The sequence below is a fragment of the Triturus cristatus genome, chromosome 3_2 (assembly GCF_964204655.1).
Source record: "Triturus cristatus chromosome 3_2, aTriCri1.1, whole genome shotgun sequence".
In the NCBI taxonomy this organism is placed as follows: Eukaryota; Metazoa; Chordata; class Amphibia; order Caudata; family Salamandridae; genus Triturus; species Triturus cristatus.
The window spans coordinates 1,009,537,643-1,009,562,290 of record NC_140584.1 but is presented as its reverse complement, the minus strand read 5'-3'; positions in this window follow the sequence as shown (position 1 = coordinate 1,009,562,290).

The window sequence follows — 24,648 nt, the reverse complement described above, 5'->3', positions numbered from 1 at the left end:
TTTAACCGTATTTTTATTTTCCTTACGGTTTGTCCAATATAAACTTTTCCGCAAGGGCACTTTAACATGTAGATCACATTAGACATGTCACATGTGGCTGTCACCTTTGTTTTGATCTTGTGTCCCTTCATGGGATAAGTGACGTATGCTCCTTTAATTATGCTGTTGCAATTGTTGCAATTCCAGCAAGGCATTGTGCCTTTGAATAAAACCTCCGTTGGTGATTGACCAGGATGTTTTAATCTTTCACCAATGTTTTTTCTTCTGGTATAAGCAAAAATTGGATCTTGTTCGAAAATGTGGTTAAAATCCTGTTCCAGCCTGAGTATTTGCAAATATTTTTTAATTATTCGTTTGTACGATGCGCTCATTGTGGAAAATCTGGAAACAACGGTGAATTGGTCCTTTGTGGGTCTTTTTTGAATTCTAAGCAATTCTTCTCTGCTTTTGAGTGAACAACGGTCCCTCGCTTGTTGTAGTACTTGGTCGGGGTATCCACGTGCTTTAAATCTCTGTCATCTTTTCCAGTTGTTCCGCCGCTTTCACTGGGTTGGATACTATCTTTTTGACTCTTAACAACTGTGTGTATGGCAAGTGTTGTTTGAGGGGTTGTGGATGGAAACCTTGATAGTGGAGGGTAATGTTTCAATCTGTGTCCTTCCGATATAAGTCAGTTTCAAAGCCTGTTGGTTTCTTAGTTATTCTTACATCCAAAAATGTAATGGATTGTTAATGTATTTCAAAAGAGAATTGTATGCGCTAGTCAATTTGATTGAGTTTGTGCAATTGTTCTAATAGAGTATTTGCTGGACCTTTCCAAAGGATGAAGATATCATCTATGAATCGTCGATATAATTTCAAGTGAGATGTCCATGGATGTACTGTTAAGATGTTGTCTTCCTCAAAGCGGTTCATAAAGATGTTGGCGTATGGCGTTTTGTGGAGCACCGAGCATTGTTGCAGGACTCTAGAAACTATTTTGAAATTATTTGAAGTCGTTCATTAGGCTGAGTGGGAAGAAAGAGAATCTCCTTGACTCATACGTGTTCCTATAAGGAAGGACCGTTTTCCAGGCGAGGAAGGCGCTTCCTTATAGGACTGGGGCATTGTGGACTCGGCCGATTTAATTGAGTGTGCGGCAGGAGGACCACCGTTCTAGGCTGTGTGTACATTCATGTATTAACCCTGTCCTGAGGAGGCCGAGGAAAGAGTAAGGCCGAAACGCGATTGCGTAGACTTTTTCAGAAGGAGGAGTCGCAGAAATAAAGTAATGATTGGACATTGCACGACAGTACGCTGAGATGGTCTACACTAACTGAAAGATTTTCAGTGTACTCTTTGGACTATCTCCCAGTGGTCCATCCAGAACCATTAGGAGGACACTAGTGGAAATTAATTTTGGTTGTTTAGGGGTTAGTGTATATGTACCAGCTGTTTTTCTTTGTTGTATGTTAGTCCCTGGTGTATGTACAATTTATGTGTATATATGTATTGTTGTTTCCTTCTTGATTAGATGCCATTATCTATGTAGATTGTAAAAATGTTCTGATAGAATCTATCTAGATTGATAACTAGGAAGAGAGTAATTAAATGTGCTCTATCTAAAAATAATGTGTATATCAATTCCTTTATACCACCTTTGTTGATTGTAAATGACTACGTCCCATACCCAGGTATATAAAGGGTCAATTGGGTATAACCCTGTTGTTTGCTTGATGTTGGCGTATGCCGGTGCGGCACAATTTCCCATGGAAGTACCGTTTTTTTGTTGGAACCAATACTCTTTCCACTTGAAATAACTGTGTAGTAGGGTAAACTCCATGAGCTCCATAAGAAAGATCTTTAAATCTTGTTCATAATCCATGTGTAACAAGGCATGTTCAACTGCTTCTATTCCTGATTGGTGAGGGATGGATGTGTAAAGCGAATTAACATCCACTGTACACAGTAGAATTTCTTCCTCCTCTGTGAAAGTGATTTGGTTCAGCTTGTGTAGGAAATCAGTGGTGTCTTTTATGAATGATCTCATGGCTGTGACGCATGGTTGTAAATGATGGTCTAGAAACTTCCCCACTGGTTCATGTAAGCTCCCTTGAGTGGTGGCTATCGGTCGGCACGGTGGTTTGACCGGAATTTTATGTATTATTGGTACCATAAATAGTGTTGGACTCCTTGGATTAGGTTGTAGTAAGTATTTTTTGACCTTGTCATTAATGACCCCTTCATCAACAGCTTTTTGGACGATGGTTTGCAAAATTCCCATGAATTGTTCCATAGGGTTTGAATCCAATTTCATGTAGGTGTCTAAGTCTTGTAGATGTATCATTACTTGCTCATTATAATAGCTGGTATTTAAGATAACTAGTGCACCCCCTTTGTCCGCTTTTGTACATGTGATGTCAATCCTTGATGATATCGCTTTCACTATGCCCAATTCTTTGGCTGTGAGGTTTTTATGTTTGGACTTCTTCTGGCAGTTGAGTTTGGCTATATCATTTTTAACTGAAGACTCCGGCTTCCAGGAAAGTGCCCTTGCGAAAAAGTTTATATTGGACAAACCGAAAGGAAAATAAAAATACGGTTACATGAACACAAATCCAACATCAGAACCAAACACATGAAATCTACAGTTACTCAACATTTCCTGGATGCCGGACATAACATCAGCCAACTAAAATATTGTGTACTGGAAACAATCGACAGACGAGAGGGAAGAGACAACCACAATTTTTTGTTACAACGTGAAAATCACTGGATCACCCTTTTGAATTCTATGAAGCCTTTTGGCATGAATGATCTTATGGAGTTTTCGTGTTACCTCTAAAAACAACACACCTAGACTGTATTAGGACTGTTCACCCATATGATAATAATGACCAGTTTAGTGGTTTCACTACAGCACATGGTGTTGGTCAAAATAATTTTTTTAATTACATTTTTTCACCCAGTTTATCCAACACTAATATCAACATCCATCGTGATACAATGCTCGACACATTAGTCTTTATGTCGAATCTTTAGTTTTTATGTCGACTCTTTATTGACCTCTTTGTAGTAACACACTTTTCATTGACCGTTCTTCATGTTTACTAACACAACTGACTCATATCATAAGAACTGCACACCATATAGCGTTGAGTAACACTGCACCTGAATGCACCGCGGAAGCCGGAAGATGCCTAGCGTCTCTTTACTCTTCACACTCGGTAAGCACAAACTAAGATTGACGCATTTAAATATTGCTATTTAACTTGCATGCTGCACGCACTATGTTTAACAGCGTCGGCACCATGAGTGCGTATCTTTTCATTTGAACCTTTTTTTTACCGGCATGGCTGATATTGTTGACGGGAACTCGAGTCAACATTAAAAAAACAATCGCCTGGATTTCACAATTCACGATGGTTCACCTTACGGTCCACTTAATTTGATAGCATCACCGTTATAGATGTTTTCACTTGATTCACCAAGCTCAATACCCTAACGCAAGGGAAAGGCTCACCAGTCCACTCAAACCACTTATAAACCACGAGTCATCACTAGCGGGTGAAGGTCCATTTCTTTATAATTTTCCTCATGTATATATGCCTAAAACACTCATAAAAGCATCATGTTTTATTGTTCGCAGAATATCCCCAGATGAAGACAATTATGCCGAAATGCATTGGGATCGCCTAAAATTACCTAGCAATCGAAATGCATTCTGGGAATTGAAGTGTATGAAAAATTGAAATATATCTACATGAGTTGTGACGTAACAATCCATTAAAATTAAAATTTTCAGCTTAAGGATCAAACGTCTTTCTTTACAACACTTTCACGTATCTGAGAAACCTTTTTGATAAGGACTTCACAACCAGTGCCCAGGGGAAATACCCCACTTGCATGGAGATGCACCTACTTTGATACTTTTCACACTCTAGTTCAGTGAGTGATACCCAGGAGCACGGCACAACCACACAACCAACGTTTAAATTTGGTAGTGCGCACACTTAACTCTTTGAATACAATCCACGCATAAGGCATGTTATGGACAATTACGGCATTTAAAAATATAGTTTCCTAAGTCAAAGAGTAGACCATCACAGGGATTCAACTACAAGACAGAACAATGGAAGACATGTGAAACCCAGATATCGAACATGCATGCAACCCTAGTGCAACAATGAACCACGATATAATCAGGTTTTGGCATACAGAAGCCTGTTGTAAGTGCTGTGGTATATAATGTATATACCGGCATCAAAACAATTGCTATCACTGAGATTGGAGTCACCTCTGCATGTCTTTATGTTAAAGATGCAGAGAATAAAAACAAGTACGGCTTTTGGTAGCATGAAAGAATGCATCTTGCCATTGTGTTCCCTTTGCAGGTGGGCTGGGTACAGCCTGGATTATTTTAGGGCACAAGCACTTAGTAATTTTTCGACTTCTTGGAACAACCTTATCGCAGCTTGGACCATGGGTGGGAAGGTGGGGTAAAAGGAAATTGGAGAACCTGCATCTTGGAGATCCGGGGTGGCTCTTTTAAGGGGGGAACTTGATCCCTGTTGCCGTAGTTGAGTAATTTCTCTATTATAGGTATGGTATTCTTTCCAGGCCGAGGCTTAGGAGCCAGAGAGTGCAGAGCATGCTCAACAATGAAAACTGATGAGAAGGAGTCACTGCCAAATTGCCACTCCTGAAGTTGTTTGACAAAGAGTTCCATATTGGTGATGTCAGTGGATCCTGCTATTACCAGTATGTATATATTGGTATGCTGGGAATGCCCTTCTAGATCTTCATTCTTCATCCCGAGTCAGTCTGTTAATTGTGGTGGTCATCTGCTGCTGCGAGTCCTCCACATCAGAGATTATGGACTATGCGTTGCTTTGCATGGCCTCATAGATATGAATTAGACAAAGCAGCGCCAGTCGCTGTGTTGCCTTACTCTGCACCAGGGAGATGTTCCATGGGCATTGTAGTTGGTTGTCTCATGCAATGCCCATGGATTTTGATACTGCCCCAGATTTATTTAATCACATAAAACTAGAGAGCCAAAATGTTACACCTCTCCAGAGCAGGTGCAACGAGAATCAATATTTGTAGGAAAACACCTCTCAGATTTGATTTTGTGCAAGAAGTGTCCTTTCCGGCGACAAAAGAATCCTGCATGCAACGCTGACACCCTTGCACCATGGTGCACGGGTGCCTGCATTGGCACTAGGCAGCAAATTGTGCACTATCACAGCGGGAATGGACAGGAATGGTATTTGGTACATGCCTGCCCTTTCACATTGGTGTAGGGCAGTGCAACAAGAGGCCTTGCAGTGTTGCCCTTCGCCAATTCTCCGTAAATGTGGGTGCCTGTGTTTTGAGTTTTTTAAGTTGTGTATATAGGTAATTCTAGGCTATCACATAAAGACCTGTGTGTCTGGTGTTGTTCTAGTGTGGTTGGATCTTGCCATGAGTAGCATTGTGTCTGCTTTGTGGCTGTTGTCACTTAGATTTGTGACATATTTTGGCATTGCATTTTTCTCAGTGTTGTCTGTTCGTGCAGGGTAGAATTTAGATGCTGCTTTTTTCAACAAAGCTGTGGATTTTCTTCTTTCCTTTTGACTCCCGTTTCTGTCTGTCTGGCACTGGGAAGCTGGATATATGGGTAGATAGTGGAACAATGCCTTCACAAAGATAGATAAGTTTGTGCGTCATTACTTAATATCAGGTCACAATACACACAAGATCTTTAAAACATTGTGAGCAAGTTCACAGAGAGAATGGGCTAAACATTTTTAGAGGGACTAAGGCGATGAAGCCAGGGTGACACCTAGAAAGAGTGCTTTACAGAAACTATGGGGCCCATTCACAAAAGCATTTATCAGTACCAGTACGGGCAGGGATACTTATAAAAGCCTCATTTGAATTGGCCCCAGAGATAGAAACAGCACAAATTAATTTAACATTTAAAAAGTGCAATTACCTCTGTTGTATCTCTTGGAATAACATTTGACCAAATACATTGGTAGAGAGCTGTAAGTTGCCAAAGATTCTTATAATACATGGGCGCCTGCAATCCCTGTATAAAAGCCAGTCTCTAATTTTCAGCCAGTCTCTCATTTCCTTGTTATTGGCAACTTGTGAAAATGTAGTCACCTGTAATAAAGAAATGATGCTCTCAAATGTAATAACTTATTACAGTTGAGTTCTGGGTCACAATACCTGCCGACAGCAGCTAGGGTGAAAGCAGGTCATGTAGCATAATTATAGCCACAGTTTAAACATGGAAAATGGGAACTGGCTATTCCTTTGTCTGATATTTTTCTGTTAAAAAACGATCAGCAGAAGGAGGATACTTAGGCAACATGTTTATTTTTTTCCACTCTATAGGCCCTTGAATGAAAGATAGAGGGGCATATGTACAAACACATTTTCCCATAGACACAGAATGGGTAAAACCCTTTGATACATCTGGCCCAGAATCTCTGAATGTTTCTACACAATCTGAACCACAGCACATTTTTAACCTGTTTTACATTAAGCAGGTTCTAATACCTTTTTACAACAATTACTAACTGTGTTTTGGTGTTTATTTTCTCAGAACAGATTCTGCTCAGAGACCCATGACCTCATAAAGGAACTTGTTCTTTTATCTGATCACAAATCCTCAGTGACTTGCTATATCCTTATAATATAGCACAGGCGGTACTTTAACCCATATGTATAATGGGTGGGGCACGATTTACCACTTATAGGGACAAATATGTGTGCTAATATGTTACCTCGCTGGACACATTTATCTCCTTCTGCTCTTGTTTTACTATTTAATGGCCATTCAACAGCACTGAAAGTGAGATCAGTATGCAGTGAGGATGTTTTCTTGATGTCATCTCTGGCTAAGGAAGACTCAGTCCAGACACCACCTAGCCAGAATGAAGTTCTCCATTGGTGTCCTGCCACTCAAATGCTCATATAGCCAGTCCTCCTGCTTTGATGGAGATCCTCATCAAAGCAACAAAGAAAGCAGCTATCCAGGAATGCATCAACGCTAACACACACAACATCAAAGAACACTTTGTTGTTGTCAAATGATTTGGCAAACCCAGCACAGAGACAGCAGACATTCCCCCCTCTCAAGTCCTCTGGGATAACCTTGCCATCTTCTTCCACCGCAAGATCAAGCAGACCTACAACAGCTTTGAACCCCAAGACCCACCCACTCCATCCATGATCACCCCACCCAGCAGCTCCATACCCCATCAAACCTTACCCTACTGGGCCACTATCACCTCCAACAACACCCTCAAGCTCATGAAGAGCATCCACTCCGGAGCCACCACGAAGTCCAGGCCTCACCACATCTTCAACAGAGTTGGCACCTTCATCGCACCCGAACTCTGCTGCACCATCAACTGTTCCATCGAGTCTTCCACCACCCCAGATGACTGGAAGCACACAGAGACCAACCCCCTGCTGAAGAAATCCTCTGCCGACCTGATAGACCTCAAGAACTACAGACCCATCTCTCTGCTCCCCATCCCAGCCAAAGTCATCGAGAAGGCCATCAATGCTCAACTCACAGAATTCTTCTAAACGAACCACATCCTGAACCTCTTCCAATTGGCCTTCAGAAGCAAGCACAGCACCGAGACTCCTTGCCACTACAGATGACATCTGCGCACTCCTCGACTGAGACAAAACTACTCCCCTCATCCTCCTGGACCTTTCAGCCACCTTCAAAACCTTCGACACTGACTCCAAGCACACCCTCTATGCAAGACTCCACAAATCCAGCATCCACAACAAAGTCCTAGAATGTACCTGCTCTTTCCTCACCGGCCAAACTCAGAGTCAGACTTCCACTGTTCAATTCAAAACCCACAGAGATCTGCTGCGGAGTACCTCAGGGATCCTCCAAGAGCCCCACCCTCTTCAACATCTACTTGGGCCCGCTTGCATCCATTGTCACAAGCCAAATACTCTTCACCTGCTTCATAAGATCTTCAAGTGTATCCCCACCAAGTCCAGAAAAATGGTCACCCATGCGCACATCAGCAGCAGACTCGACTACGGCAACGCATTCTATGCTGGCACGACCAAGAAACTCCAAATGAAACTGCAGAACATGCAGAATGCCTCTGCCAGACTCATCCTGAACATCCCACACCATATCCACATCACTGGTGACCTGAGAGACCTTCACTGGCCACCAATCAACAAAAGAATTACCTTCAAGCTCCTCACGCATACCTACAAAGCCCTCCACAATGCCGGACCTGCATACCTCAGCAACCCCCTCTCCTTCTACACTTCCACCAGACACATTCACTGTGCCCATTCAGCCCTGGCCACCATCCCATGGATCTGCATGACCATGGCTGGAGGATGATCCTTCTCCTACCTCACTGCAAAGACCTGGAACTCCCTGCCTATGCACCTCAGGCAATCACCATGGCTGAGGCAATTCAGGAAGGACCTCAAGACCTTGCTCTTAGACTGAACCACAAATCCACCCGCTCCCCCTTTCCCCCCTTTCAGCACTTTGAGACCCTCATAGGTGAGTAGTAACACTTTATAAAACACTGATTGATTGATTGAGGAAGGAGAGAAAGAAAGGGAGGGTGTAAAAGGGGCGGTAAGCCAAAATAGAGGGAAAAGTGAGAGAGAAAGGAGGAAGGAGGGGAAATAAGGGTGAGGAGAAGAGGAGAATGGAAAACTTGATGAGGGAGAAGAACAGAAGTTGAAAATTACAACTACCAAAACTACAATGATGCACACATGAAAAGTTGTAAGACAACGTGCCTAAATGCTGAAAAAAAGAAAACTGTGGTCAGCGGATCAGGAGCTGAACGGTCGCCAGGTGTGGGAGGCCACAGGATAGGATGGAAGGGGTCGGTCCGAAGGGGTGCAGAGATGGCTGTCTGGAGGTGAGGGACCTGAACTGAAACTCAGAAGCCAATTACTGACGGAGGAGAGGCAAATCACCATATCATGAGGGGTACCCCCGGAAGTGGAATAGTAAGTCCTGAAGGGAGGGGAACAGGGGACGGGGGAAAGGGAAAGGATTGCAGGATTATTCGCAGCGGCGAACCAGCGGGCATACAGGGAGGTAAGATGGAGTGGGGCCCCTCAGACGCCACTAACAGACAGGCCATTACAACAGTAATACTAACAGTAAAGCAGCAAGGCAGCAACAAGCCAACAGCAACAACAGAAAGACATTCTATACTCAGCCGACTGGCTGGGAGACTCCGGGTGTCCACCGTTTGGATGCTGGTGTAGTGCTCCTTAGCAGATGGGCTTGGCTTCAGTGGTGGGCGTGATTTTTAATGGCACCTGTCCTGCGTGTGGTATGTCACTGCCTTGATCGCCTTCTCCCTGCTACACAGCATGCTGTGAGCTGTGCCCTGGGGTTCATGCCAGGATGCACTGGGCTGCGATTCCAGGTGTCCTAAGGATGGGTGATCTAATACAAAGCCAGGGGGGCATGAAGAAGTGTCCATGGTAGTCTCGCGCAGATCATCTAGAAAGGTTTGCAGCACTACCAGGTCGGACAAAACCCTGGACTTGCCATCCATCATTGTCCACATCTGTGCTGGTTCAAAAAGGCCAAACTTTATGTCACATTTGCATAGCTGCGGACGAAGAGCGAGGAAGGCTTGTACCTGTCACTTATTTCCCTAGAGAAATCAGCTGTGATTGTTATTTTGTGATCTTCAAAGTCATTGGGCCCATGTGCCTGAGCTGCCTCCAGGATCTACCGTGCTTGTTTGTGTCGGAGGAAACAGGCTATGATGGGTCCCGCTCCCCTAATGCCAGTGGCAGATGTGGCTGGATTTGGTGAGGCCTCTATAATTATAGTGGGGGTGAGAAGGCAATCCCAGTCAGGGTGGGTAGGAAGTCACAGGGGAAGCCCCAGACATCAGTGAGCTCTGCCTTTTCCAGTATGTTAAAGAAGCAGACATTGTCCCTGCAGCTGCCGTCATCAAGGTCGACTATTCTATCGCGTAGAGCCTGCTGTTCCTGGTCTCTATCTCAAAGGAGTTCTACTCTCATTTCAATAGAGGTCAAGCGGTGGTCCAGACCCTCTACCTTGTTGTGGAAGCCGTTGATCTCTGCATGGATAGACTTCCTCTCTGCCGTAAATCAGTCATCTTTACATCTATGACTTCCAGCTGATGCCCCACCACCGTTAATATCCGGTCCATGGTGGTTTTTGGGCAGCTGGACTAAGGGTTTGGGGGGCTGATTTGCTTTTGGTCAGTATCCCTGAGACCATTGCAGATGTAGTGGGACCTAGTAAAGGTCCATGGCCAATGCACAATCCAAGCGTGGCTCAGTTCCAGTGGGTGAGCTCCCAGTGCATTAAGACTAGTCAGGGGACCCCGAAGCAGGGAGTCATATCATGCGTATACCTGTAAATGACTGGTGACGATCCACCAGTGACCCTCCTCCTTGCAGACAGTGCCTTAAGGGTGCTCCATCCCAGCAGGCTCTCTGCCAGGTGCCGTTGACTGTAGGAAACCCTTGCAGTTTCGCAGTACAGAGATCGCCCATGAGACCCATAGCCCCTATGCAGAAAGCAGCGCTTGCGTGCCTACCATGCCTTACTATGCTACTGATGGCAGTGGGGGGAGGGGTTGCAGCTCTCAGTAAACAAGGCAGCTATCACCAGCCTCTGCACCCACCACCGCACCTCCAAAATCTGCCCTAGTACCGTGCTTGTGGTGTGCAACCCTCAGGTCAACGAGGACAGTGCTTCTCAGCCCCCAGGCGGCTTGTGTCCCTTCAATGAGCCTCTGGCGTTCCTGTCTTGGGGTATATGAGAGCAAGTAGAGAGAAGCTGTCCCCAAGTATGTTAGGTTGGCTGGGGCTCCAGTGATGGTGGCAGGAGGGATTCCTGGCAGAAATTACCGCCCCTGGTCGTGTAGTTCCTATAAACCGATATAGGATCGGCACAAATTTTGACAAAATTGACTGTGGGATTGTGATCCAGACTGATTCCAAACACCCCCTATGTTCGCCTGTATACCAGCTAGCTCACAGTGCCACAGTAAACCAAGGCGAGAATAGTTCTTGGCAACTAAAGAACATGACAATTCTGACCCATCGGGGATCGTAGAAACAGTACAGTACTTTTCGCTCATTCACTCGTGCTCACTTTGTTTAACAGAGATACACAGGATAAACGGTGGGGACATTTTCCATAAGCATTTATTGAACCAGCTTCATTCTGTGTGAAATAGGTGTGTAGTGAGGATGTGGGATTCACTGCATACATTGCTAAATTAGCAAAAGTTAGTATATGCTTGGAAGCCATGTTACTGCTTTTGCACACGTTTCTACATGATTTTGTTTTTTCGAATCCTCTGCTTGTGCCCACTCACATGGGAGCTGTCTGCCTTTCACTTTTCTTGCTGAACTCTGTGGTCTTTGTCTGCACAGCGTGTTCAAGGTAAAAAAACAATGTGCTCTGTTAATCTGCCTTGCTCAGTCCCATGCATGTTAGACATAATACAACCACAGCTGTACTACTCAAAATCGAGTGCTTTTAATATGACTTGGAAGGCATGTTAGGCACTCGAAGAAAACCTCTCTGAGGAGAAGAGCTGTGTTTGTCCGGAGATGTAAATCTTTCCATCTAAACCTGGAGGTATTGGATCCACCTGACAAAACCCAGAGGTCTTCTATAATTATTATAAACTAGTTTCTAGCACGGGAAGGGTGGCAAGGCACATTAGGCCTTTTTTCCACTAGATTTATAAAATTATCTCCGTGTTCATATTTTATGGAATTGTAACAATGCTCACTATATTGAGATTATGCATTTTGCGGCTAGTATTGGCTCGTGTAATGCATTATAGAGCAAGTTAGTTAAAATAAACATTTTAAACTATACTGTGACTCTGATTACTTATGTTGTGGACAAGTATGAGTGAGTTAGCTAAAGAGTGTTCTTGCTCCCCCGATTACTGAGAGAGTCTGAGTTACATGTTCTAGGATGTCTAATCATTGGTAGCTTTGCTGTAGTACGGAGAACAAATGAGACATTATAGCTAGTCGGATTGGGGTTCCGGGCACTAAGGTGGGCGGTTGGTACACCACTGTACACCGAGGTCCTAGTTTCTAGCGCGTAGTTCTGTATATGTGCAGAATCCCTGCAACAGGTGTGCTGAAACAACCATAAGTGAAAAACAGATATAAATGATTATATACACCAACAGAGTAAAAGGCTGGTAGATTTCAGCCACAGTGCTAAAACAACTAATACTGGCAGGTATAAAAATACATGACAGTAATAATAATAATAATAAATTTCTTTATTCGGTTTTTGCAAGTTTAAAAAACCATAAAAGAGCAGTTTACAAAAGAGAAAAAAAAAAAAAAGAACGCACATAAAATAAGAACAATAAAAGTTAAAACTAATCAATTATCAACTCATGTAGATAAACCAAGAATTTACAAAGTTTCAATTTATCTACATATACTGGGATCAAACTGCTGCTTACAAATTATTCCTATGTTTCAAAATACATTTTAGAAAGTTAAGGACAAGATAACAGGTCAATTCGGAGTCTAGGCTTTGAAGGCGTAGCATCGCCGGGCGACATTGTCTTAATCCCCAACTCTTTAATATAGGTAGTAACCAGACCCTCCTATGTGGATGATGAAATTTACAAAACAAAATAGTGTGTAAATTTGACTGAATTGACACTTCATCACAAGGACAGGGAGTGGGAACCTTCTCCCAACTGTTTCTCTTGGGGAAAGATACTAACCTAAAAAAGGAGTCAAGCCTGAATCTTGTTAGCAACATTCTATGGTAAGTGCTAATCTGTATTGTCAGTTAGGGTTGAATGGAGTAAGTAATCTGAATCAAATTGGCATGAACAACCGAGGGTTTCGACGCCACGGAGGTCAGCCTCAGGGACTCCAAATGCGCTAAAGCCAGTTTTTTAAGCCCTTTCTTTGATAATTCATTAATTTTTTTTGGATTTGAGTAATAGATCTCCAAACCTAGATCCTTAAAATTTTTTTTTACATAGCATAACCATTGTATTGTTATAGAGTGGTCTATGGTCATTGAGTCCATCAGGATTTCCTGTGAAAACACGTTATTATCGGAAGACCAGATACGTCGCCAGAGCAATAACGGTTGAATTCTTATCAAGTCCTCGAGGTAGGGAATACCAAGCTCCAAGTGAAGAGCGTATACTGAGGAGCTCATTGGTGCTGCTAAAAGAAATCTTAAGAAGTTATTTTCGGCGACCTGAAGGCTACTGATTTCTGCAGATCCCCACAGGCCTGCTCCGTAGAGGGCAATCGCCTGACATTTAGCTAAGTAAATTTTTAACAGCTCCACTGGGGGCCTTTTCCCTAGCCTCTGTGAGAAACTAATCAGGGACATTATAGCTCTTTTAAACAAATGACATCTGGCTTCCACTGCTGCTCTCCAGTTGAGCCTATCGTCAATCATTATCCCCAAATAGCAATACTTCGTAGTCACCTCCAGTTTTTGCTCTTTAAGAAAGATATTCTTTACACGCTTTTTAGCTCGCCCGGCTACCATGACAAATGTTTTTTTCACATTAACTTGTAGATCTAGGCTACCCATGAACTCAACATATCTGTTTAGGGACTTTTGCAATTCACGTGGGGTGCGGGCCAGAATGACCGCGTCATCCGCGTAGAGCAAGGCAGGTATCAATCGCCGTTTGACCCGGGGTAGGTCCAGAGCCCCCCTCAACATCTCCACCTCCAGGCCATTTGTGTATAGGGAGAAGAGGAAGGGGGCGAGGACACATCCCTGCCTAACGCCTCGCTCCACTCCGAACGGCGCAGTCAATTCCCCCTTCGTGCCAAAACGCACCCTAGCGGTGGCCCCGGAATATAGTTCTCTCATAAAATCTACGAGAGACGGGTCCACTCCCATGAGTAACAAGATATTCCAGAGTTTTGTGTGTGAGACACAGTCAAAAGCGGCAGATAAATCTACATAGACCATATACACAGTTTCTTTTTTTGCTTGACAGTATTTTCCCAGGATCAGACTAAGGTTCAGGGCCTGCTCTACCGTTCCGAACCCTTCCCGGAATCCAAATTGGAGGTCTGAGATAATGTTTCCCTCCTCTGCCCACTGCTGGAGTCGTTCAAGGACGACTCTACCGACCACTTTGCCTAGCGAGTCTAAAAGGGAAATGGGACGATAGCAATTAACATCTTGGCGGTCACCTTTTTTAAAAATTGGGACCATGATAGACTTTGTCCAAGAGTCCATCAGTCCCACTTTTGCCGCTGCAGTGCATACTCTAGTTATGATGGGGGTCCAGAGGTCCGGATTAAATTTAAAGAGGTCTACTGGAACCCCATCGGGGCCTGGGGCTTTCCCACTTTTACTAGCATTCAGGGCCGCTAGAACTTCAGTGATATAAAAAATTAGGGAAATGGGGTAATTGACGTTTGGGAGACTGTGTTCTAATCCTTTGCTCATAATTACTGGGTTTTTAAAGATTTTAGAGAAATGTGCCACCCACGTAGCCTCATCAATTGCCACTTCTATCTTGGGGGTATCTGAACCCAAGAGATATGGTGTTTTGACAGTACGCCAGAAAGCCAAACTATCCTTAGATACGGCACTAGAATGTAAATCGTCCCATAATTTCGTTTTTAATTCAGTGATTCTTTGCTTTCGTACAGAAACATATTGACGCCTCAGCAATTGAATCATTTCTGGATCTCTCACTGTTTTTTTTAGTTCCTTTTTTAAGTTAGCCAGGGCCATGGTACAGGAATGATTGAACCAGCCTTTTTTAATCGGGGGTGACCTCCTGGGTGTTATGGTGAGAAGTTCCTTGATCTTTTCCAGTATTAGTGAAAAGTTAGTTAAAACAGCTTCATCAGATAACGTTGGATCGAGGCAATTGGTTATGCTTAGATGTGACTCCGTTACCAGTTTCGCCGTGATTATCTCCGGATCCAACGTCTCCCACTTTACTGTGTATTCATTAGTCCTGCCTAATTCCAATTTGTTTTGAGTGAGGGTTGACGCAATTACACTAATTTCGGGTTGTCCCTTCAATCGTTGGATTTCTAGTCTGAGAGCGGAGTGGTCGCTAAAAGTATTTAACAGTACCTCACAGGACCTTACTCGAGGTAATAAGCCTGAGGAGAGGAGAATATAGTCCACTGTCGTACTAAAGCCCCTACCCACATACGTTGGTTGTAAAAGATTTGAGCCTGGAATCGATTCGTTTACTATTTCCAATTCCATGTCAACCAACATATTGTTCATTGCAGTCCCCGCTTTACTATGATTAAAGTGCATAATAGGAGCGTTCTCTTCATCCACAATTCCACATCTATTTTTCCCAACGTGTGGGCATGGGTGAATGTTTAAATCTCCTCCACATATGAGGTGGACTGGCCCCTTACCACGTAGAGAGTTATGTCTCAGTTTCTCCTTAATTAAATTAATGAGAGACAAAAATTGTTCCTCCTCGAGATTGTTATATACATTGAGCAAAAGGATGGGCTCAAATTTATTAAAAAGGAGCTTTAATAGTTGGAAATTTGGATCAGACAACACCAAAGATGTTTTAAGATCATTAATTGTGTTGGCAATATATGTGGTCAACCCTCCCTTGGGTCTTCCAATGCCACCCCCCAAAGCTGGCGTAAAATACGTTTGATAGCCAGGGAGGTGAAGCTCTGTCAGAGACCAAGTCTCCTGGAGGCATATGATATTCCCCCCTTCCAGGAAATATGTCAGTGAACCGTCTTCGATTTTAGAACGGAGCCCTGCTATATTCCAAAAACAAATGGATAGAGGATGCAGATCTACGTTATTCACTGTTTCTTGGATTGAACAATCCATTATGGGGTTGGATATTAGGTGAGAAGAACTATGATCGATGGGTTTGGATTTGATTGGTGGTCAATCGACCGTTTCGAGAACACTGAATCTATTGTCCGTGGGAATCCCAAACCAGGTTTCCCTTTGGGTTGGCTCTCTGTTTAATGTCCGCAGTTGATGGACGCCCCAGTCGTCGCTTCCTCTTCCCCAAAATTGTGGGCCTGGAATTGGCCTATAACCACCATGCTCGTGGAAACGAGGACCCACTATATTCCATCGATTGGAGTAATTATCGTGGACTGGGGCTATTGTTTCCCAATAGGGAGCATTGGTGATTTGAGCCTCCCTAAGGAACCTAGAGGGATACAAAAAGGAGAGACGCCTAATTCCTATTTCCCCGTGGGTGTTTGAACGCTCCCAAGAACATATGTGGTCCACCACCCATGGATGGTCAAAGGAAATCAAAATACAGTCACCCGGTATTGTTTTCCTGCTATTTCCCACCCACGGGGTTCTACGGACCATCAGGATCCTAGATGACCCGGGTTCTGTAATGGGACGGTTGTTGTTTAACCAAAACTGCACCTTATTTTTCAGCGACCAGGTAGATTCCACTACGTGGTCTTCTAACTCGGGTACTCCTACCATAACTACCACATAGGGGCCTGCTTCTGGAGGCAAATCAACTGCCAGCCTTTTTTTGTTGCCCCTCGTGTCAGCTGTGGTATGATCAGTTGTTACTTGTTTAGGAACTTGTTTGTTTTGGGTCAAAGTGTTTGTTTGTTGCAACATTTTTTTCCCCATGAGAGAGGAGTTTTTAGGCCCTGGCGTTGCTGCTCCCAAGACATTAATCTGAGAAGGATGAATCTTGGAGTTAGCAATAGGATCTTCTATTCTCTCTATATTAGTTGTTTCAGGAGGTAGTAATTTAGATGGAGAATCGGAAGGGGCATCTTTAGAGTTTTTTTTATGCGTGTGTGGCGCCTTTTGAATGGGTGGTTTGGTTCTTTTCTCTTCCCCCCCCCCCCCCCCCCCCATTACTTGTTTTGGTTTCATAATATCAACAAGAAGCTGTAATTGTTGCTCCATCAGAGACAGGCTTAATTCAAGTGGGGTAATGGTGATTTTTAGAAGATCCGCTATATTAGCTATTGATACTGGGTTTAAATTGTCTCTTTGCGAGTAGGTAGGTGAGGAAAGAATAGAGTTAGCTACGCTAAAAGAGTCTAAGTTTTCATGCGTAGACTGATTAGTAACTGAATTATCAGAGTGGGGATTCTCAGATGTAGGTGTTATAGGTTTTGGTTCATGTTGGGTGCTAGAGTCATGTAGGGTCGAATTATTAGGTTTTGTTCTTCTTTTCCTAATTGCTCCCTCTCTCTTCCCTCTGGTGATCCTAATTTCATCTGGGGTTATTTCGGGGATCAAGACTGGGGATTTTTCTAGATCCAGGCTTATTTGAAAATCGGAAAGTTGCGAAGCTGATAGATCTACATTATTTGGGAGACTTCTTCTACCTATGGGAGTGGGCCCACAGCCCCCAATTTGGTGGGTCTCGGGGGTTTTTGCGTTCTTCAAGTTTCCCATGGATGACCGCTTTGCCAAGGCTAGATCTAAAGAGACCCTGCCTTCTATTAGGCTAATGCTTTGGTCAATAAAATTGTTTGCCTTAGTAATAAAGTCATCCATAGGGCCTAAACGTTTTCCCCCACCTCCCTTTACTTTGGCTTTAGTCCCTCTCGTAAGAACCATCTCCACAGTCGGCCGGAACAATTATTCGTCAACAAATTGTGGTAAACAATAATTAAACCAGGCTACTTAAGACTCTCATACACAATATGCTGAGATGGTGGGCGATTAGGTTCTGAGAGTACCTCGTTGTTATGGAGGGGGCCCGGTCTGGTCTCCTCCGTTCTCTGACGGCCTCAGACGGCCCGCCCTTTGCCCGGGCTTAGCCCCGGGCGCTCCCGCGCGCTCCCGCGCAGCGGGTGACCAAGTTCATGAAATAGTAAGGTACTTAGGCGTGGGGGCGTGGGGGCCAGGGAGAGCAGCCCAGGTGTAGGTGATTGGGCTCGCAGGGACTCCTGGACTATGGAGTCCCTGCTGCTCGCAGCCCCGGTCCTGATTCCTTTCCCCCAGATGGCAGGCAGCCCCGTTCAGCAGACTTCCGCGTTGATTTAAAGCGAAGCGGGACCCGCGAAGCGGGTCCGGCAAGTTACTGGCAGTCTGGCGTCAATCCCGAAGGTAGTAAGCAAACAGTTATCCCGCTGTTAGGTAGAAATCAGTCCTCTTTTACTCCCGTGGGCGTGGGGGCGTGGCGGCCAGGGAGAGCAGCCCAGGTGTAGGTGATTGGGCTCGCAGGGACTCCTGGACTATGGAGTCCCTGCTGCTCGCAGCCCCGGTCCTGATTCCTTTCCCCCAGATGGCAGGCAGCCCCGTTCAGCAGACTTCCGCGTTGATTTAAAGCGAAGCGGGACCCGCGAAGCGGGTCCGGCAAGTTGCTGGCAGTCCGGCGTCCATCCTGAAGGTAGTAAGCAAACAGTTATAATGCATACTCCTACCATGCAACCCTAACTAGATGTACCTAAGTGTACCTAGCATGTATGTAGGTGTTTAGCCAAGAATCCCTCTAGAATAAAGTCAACCCTGTTAACTGAAGTGACACACTGTGGGACCTCGTCATGTTCTCGAGATGGACACCCCGTGAGGGATGTCAGACCACTGCGAGCTGGAGTGTCTGCCTGTAGAAACCTCAGCGTCTTGCACCCGTGTGTCAGCATGGAAGTCCTTTTTCTCCTCTCTATGCCTCAGCAAAGATATGGGGGCAGATCTGCAACGAAGTGCCGTAGCGCGGCAACGCAAGCCCTTTGCGCAACGCTGCTGCACTTCCAAAGCAAAGGAATGCAACATATTTACAACAATATGTCGCATTCCTGTGCTCTCCCCTGCTCTGGCGCACAAACTGCTGCCATGCGCCGGCGAGGCACCCTTGCACCATGGTGCAAGGATGTCTGCATCATGGGGAGATTGTTTTTGTGCAGGAAGGGGCACCTTCCTGCACAAAAAGAATCACTACAGGCATTTTCCTCTTTCAATGCGTGCTGTAGAATGCAGCACGCTTTGAAAGAGGAAAAACCAAGGAGAAATTAAAACATTTCTCCTCGTTGGAGAAGTGTGGCTCAATGATTAGAGTGGCAGACCCTGATGCAGAGTTCTTACCTGGGACCAGGGTTCAATTCCCCGCCTCGGCGGGTCTTGGGCTAAAAAATTCCACGGACCTGATAATTCTCGCCTCGGTGCCATTCCAATCATGGAGTCCCACTCTGCAACTCTGGGCAATAGCTTGCTTAATCTCCACAACGGCCCCCACAACGCTAAGGATGCTTGGCCTCCACCTTGGGGGTGCCCAGGAGTGGACGCCTCACAGGGAAAGCCAGGATGGGTTCCACAGCGGTATTCGTACAAGCGCCTTGAGACCCTTGCGGGTGAGTAGTGCGCTATACAAGTATCAATTTACATTTACATTGTTGAGAGGTGATAGAATAATTCCCCCAAAAACGTTGCGTGGAAGGATTTTACAATTGTGCCATGAGGGGCATTTTGGAATTGTCAGGACGAAGTTGATTGTGAAGGGGATGTTCTGGTGGCCTGGAGTTGACAAGGAGATTGAAAGTTTTGTGAAGAGTTGTCCGGTTTGTTGCTCGGCGGACAAGTCTCTTAAAACTTTAAGACCTACAATGAGTGAAGGATTGATTCCCGGTTTGCCATGGGATACTATTGCGGTGGACATTTTTGGACCGGTGGGTGAATTGAAAGAGTATGGGTTGGTGGCTATAGATTTGTTTACCAAGTGGCCAGTGGTGGAAATTGTGGAGAAGGCGGACACTCAAATCCCTGTCTAGAACCAATTCCATCCGTACCTCCCAATAAGATTGCAAACTTCCCGTGATACCTGCCTTCCTTGGCCATCCATTACAAACGTACTCCAAAACTCTTTCCAACACCTCATCCTTTGACTGCTCCTCCAACCATTCACCTTTACTAATAGCAGATGCACCAGAATCATGTACCAAGGCTACACTACAATTCCCCCACGGATCATCCACACATTCCTCCAACGGAGTGGGCAATCTTGATAGGCAATCCGCCACCACGTTTTCCTTGCCCGGAACATGAACCATCTTATATATGAACTCTTTCATCCTCATTGAAATTCTGGCTAATCTAGCCGAAGCAACTGCTGTACCCTCACTAGATAAAATGCGAACCAAAGGTCGGTGATCCGTACGGATCAACACAGGTTTTCCCCACACAAAAGCACGAAAATGTTTAAGTGCCCATGCACACGCCAATGCCTCTCTCTCTATGATCGGATATTTACTTTCCACTGGTGACAATGCTCTAGAAGCAAATAATATTATTTCCTCTTTTCCATCTTTACCTCTTTGTGACAACACAGCACCCAGCCCCTTGTCGTTAGCATCTGTGGTCAACAAACTCTCTAAATTCGGATCAAAACTGGCAAGAGCATTCACTGCTTGAAGGTCCACCTTGACTTCCATAAACTCTCTTTCACACTCCTTACTCCAATCAAATTTGACATTTTTCTTTAAAAGCGATTGAATATTGTAAACCTTCGATGCAAAGTTCTTTATGAACTTTGCACAATACTCTGCCATACCCAGAAATGACCTTATCTCTTCCTTAGACACAGGAGCTGGTGACTTAATAATGTTCTCGACCAATGCAGGTTTTGGTCTTACCCCTTCCTCACTTACAATGTGCCCCAAATATGAGACGCTCCTCTGTGCAAATTTACATTTAGTCAACTCAACTGTTAGTCCCACTGACTGTAAAGTTTCTAAAACCTGAATCAATTTGTTATCATGTTCCACTTTACCTTTTTCTGCTACCAAAATGTCATCCTGAAAAAAACGCACCCCATCCACATCACCAAACAACCTGTGCATTAGTCACTGAAAGACCGCTGCAGCGGATGCAAGCCCGAAAGGCATTCGTGTGAATTGATAGCACCCAAATGGGGTAATAAAAGCTGTAAGGCCCCTTGAATGTGGTTCCAATACTACCTGATGATAGGCCGCTGATAGGTCGATGGTAGAGAACCACGTAGCCCCTCTCAATGACGATACCATCTCATTGATTTTAGGTAAAGGGAACTTTTCAATCACAATATTATTGTTTAAATGGCGCAAGTCTATGCATAACCGGATTTTTCCGTTGGACTTGCGGGCAAGTACAACCGGAGAAATCCACTCCGATGTCTTCACCTCTTCAATAACCCCCCTGCTTAGCAAACTCTGTATTTCATTTTTCACCTCATCCCTAATTAATATCGGAATGGGTCTTACTTTGTGAACTTTTGGTAGTGCATCCTTTTTCAGTACTATCTTGTGCTCAAACCCTCTGAGTTCCCCTAAGTCTTTCCCAAACACCTTAGGAAATGTTTTGCTCAACACTTCACTCATTTTACTGCACTCATCCATTATCAGCACTTTTTCCACACTATTAGGGTCTAGGATTATATGCAAATCCTTTTGATCGAACCACCCCAAAACTGACGGTCCCCTCTTAGCTATATACAATTTCCCTCTTGTGGATCTTCCTTTAAATAGGAATGTCAACCATCTGAATCCTAACATGTCAATTTTTTCTCCTGTATAGCTCACGGGATTCACATCTGATTTGTTTAAATGGTTTCCGATCTTCCCTACAAATTTTTCTTTCCAAATCTCTTCATTAATAATTGTGTACGGTGATCCTGAATCCGCATACACCATTACCTTAACTCCACCTAAAGATAACTCACAAATAGGTTTCCCATCCAAAGAGTTATCCTCTATGTTCAACATGAAGTTCCCTCTCACACTCTTCACACATTCTTCCTCACAATCACCATCCTCCTCATCACCGTCCCATATGTACTTTACGTTGCAGTGCCTACGACACATTTTGCTAAAATGCCCTAACAACCCACAAATACCACACTTTTTCTTCAAAGCAGGGCACATTTTGCTAAAGGCTAAATGCTCTTTGCTATCGCAACGATAGCATCTTCTCTCCTCAGTCTTGAAGTCTCTCCCTTGGTTCCTTATGGGTTGGTTTGTCCATCTCCCTTGCGTACGTTGAAAGTTGGGTCTACCTTTACTTTCTATTTTAAATACTCCCTCTGTCATCTTTTCCGGATCCTTCTCTGCTGCCTTAACCACCGTCGCACACCTTCCCGACATTTCTGATTTCCTCATTATGGCCAACACGTCCTCCAGTGGTGCATCACCATTAACCCATAAACGGTCCTGCAGAGGCGAATTGTTATTGTGCATGACCAAATGATCTCTAATTAAGTCATCGTGTAGGTCACCAAACTTGCAATCTATCGCCAATTTCTTCAAGTCATCCAACCAATCATCCACAGTTTCATTTTTAGCTTGCTTCCTTTGAAAGAATCTGTGCCTAATTACTCCTATGCAAACCTTCGGGACAAAATATTTGTCCATATCCTTCATCGCATTCTCAAAAGTATTTAAATTTGCATCTAACACTTTGGACATTCTTGAATAAGTTTTCAGCCCCATAGGTCCTAGAGAATGTAAAAGTATTCTCTTTTTCTGTTCAGGTTTCATTTTTCCCGCTTCATCAACAGCTGAGATGTAATTTATAAAGTACTCCTTCCATTCTAACCATTTAATACTTGGCTCCGCTCCTGTCGCCCAAAAGGTGTGTGGGTTACTGATAGAATAATTCTGATGTGCCATCTCCACACTTGTGGGATTTCCTTCGTTATCCCCATCACCCATATTTCAACTTTAATAATAAAAAGCAACTTCTCGCTTAAATTCCTCGCTTTAGGTATTCCCCCGGCAGTCTCACCTGTTCCCGCTACTATCCGCTGCTCAGAACCACCTGTGCTTCACTTCCTTTCGCACTTCTCTTCAGCGCCTGTATCTGCATGTTGCTAGGTTACCGACGCTGAAGAAATGAATTAAAAATGGCCGCCACGCAGGGTCACGCGGCGTGACCTTGCGTGATTACGTTGCAGTCACCACTGCGCATGCTCCTGACGTGTCCAGACGCACCTCCTACGTCAGGAGCTCCACACGCTTACGGTTCTGGAATCTCCGCTGCAACTCGAATCACGCTACCAGCGCGGGCCTTTCAACCGTCCAAAATCCTTTTGGAAAGCACGTATGTACCAAGACACTTTCTTTTCTTCTTCCACCTCGTCTTCCGTCCGCCGTCCAGATAATCCGATCCAAATAGCGTAACTTTTGAACGAGGATCCAAAAAAACAAATCCGCCTTCCTCAGTTCAGTTTTTTTTTTTTTTTTAAAGTCCTTTGCACGCTGCCTCTCCAAATCCCGATCGTCGCCAATTGTAGTGAAGCCAAGACTAACTTGTAGTAGTTCACAAGCTCTTTATTCCAGTTAACATATACAAGAACAGGTGAGCGCCAGGATACACCTCCACTTCATCCCCAAGACTAACTGCTACTCCCAAGGTACATCCAAACAAATGACAAATCGACATTAAAGTAGGACACAACATCAGGCTTTTCAAAAAACAGCAGTGGGCAGCAGCAGGCGTGCTGGTTTAAGTGCCACATTTCACAACTTCAAGGCTTGTAACAACGTCCACATACATGTCAGTGCGGCTGCGGGAGCCAGGTGATAACTGCTTCTCTTCAGCAGTAGTGGCTGCTACCGGACAGAGGTGATGGGGCGGGGGGGTCAAGTTGGTTAATTAAGAAAAAAAACACTTATCTTGGAACTGCCTACCACCGCCTCCCCTGCGTCCTCTTCCTTCCTTCAGTCCGGCCAGCAGCAGGAGACACCCCCGCACACAGGCTCCCCTGACCCAATCACAACGCTGCAATGCACCATTGTGATTAGTCTGAGCGCCGTCGTTCGGCGCTCAGACAAGAACAGGGACCCAGTGCATGTTCCACACCAGGTTGTGTAATGCAGCATGGGGAACATGCAAAGTGAGAATGAAGTGTTTGTCAGCCCAAGACGGCCAGCCAAGCAGTTCACGCGCACTTAGGGAAAGCAAAGCAGTCCTCCCCTGCTCTGGCCAGCCCCGCCCCACATTGAACTGACTGCATGCAATAGGAAAAATAAAATGCTAATAACAATAAGTTGTTGTCATTTTATTTTTCCTTTTTGCGCTGTGGGGCAACACTCCTCCTCCTCCACTGCTCTTCAGGCCCTAAGGACTTCCACAAATGCGGGTCCGCCGCTGCAGGTTCCACCGCCTCGCCGCTGCTCCTGGCAATGGCGGCTCAACAAGAGATCGGATATCCTCCGGTCCCCTGCATTAAGACCCATTACACGCTGGCATGGTGGCTGCCACAGATCGCCGAAAGCAAATACATGTTGTCCTTGGGGCCTCCCATCGCAGCGAGCGGCTCAGTCAGGCAGCCATCTGCAAAGGCCCCCAGACCAGCACCCCCTGTGAGCGGCCCCTTATTGTATTTATAAATTACCTTCTCAGCTCGAGATGCTAAAATATCCAAAGCCAGCTTCGCACAGACATCAAGTAGCCCAAATCTATCCAAGCAATCTATTGCTTCGACATTTGGAAGTTTAAATGAGATCAGGGATTAACACTGCATGTGGAAAAGCAAGCAATGCACAAGCACATGGGAGAAAAGACTGTACAGTCCAGACAAAGAAGGATGCAAACATTGCACTTATTCAGCTAAATACCACAAAAAGGCTAGTATTCATTTAGTAGCAGCCAGAAAAAAATGACATTTTCTGTTTCTGGTTTAGACTACGAGGGCGATGATTAATGTCTAGGGC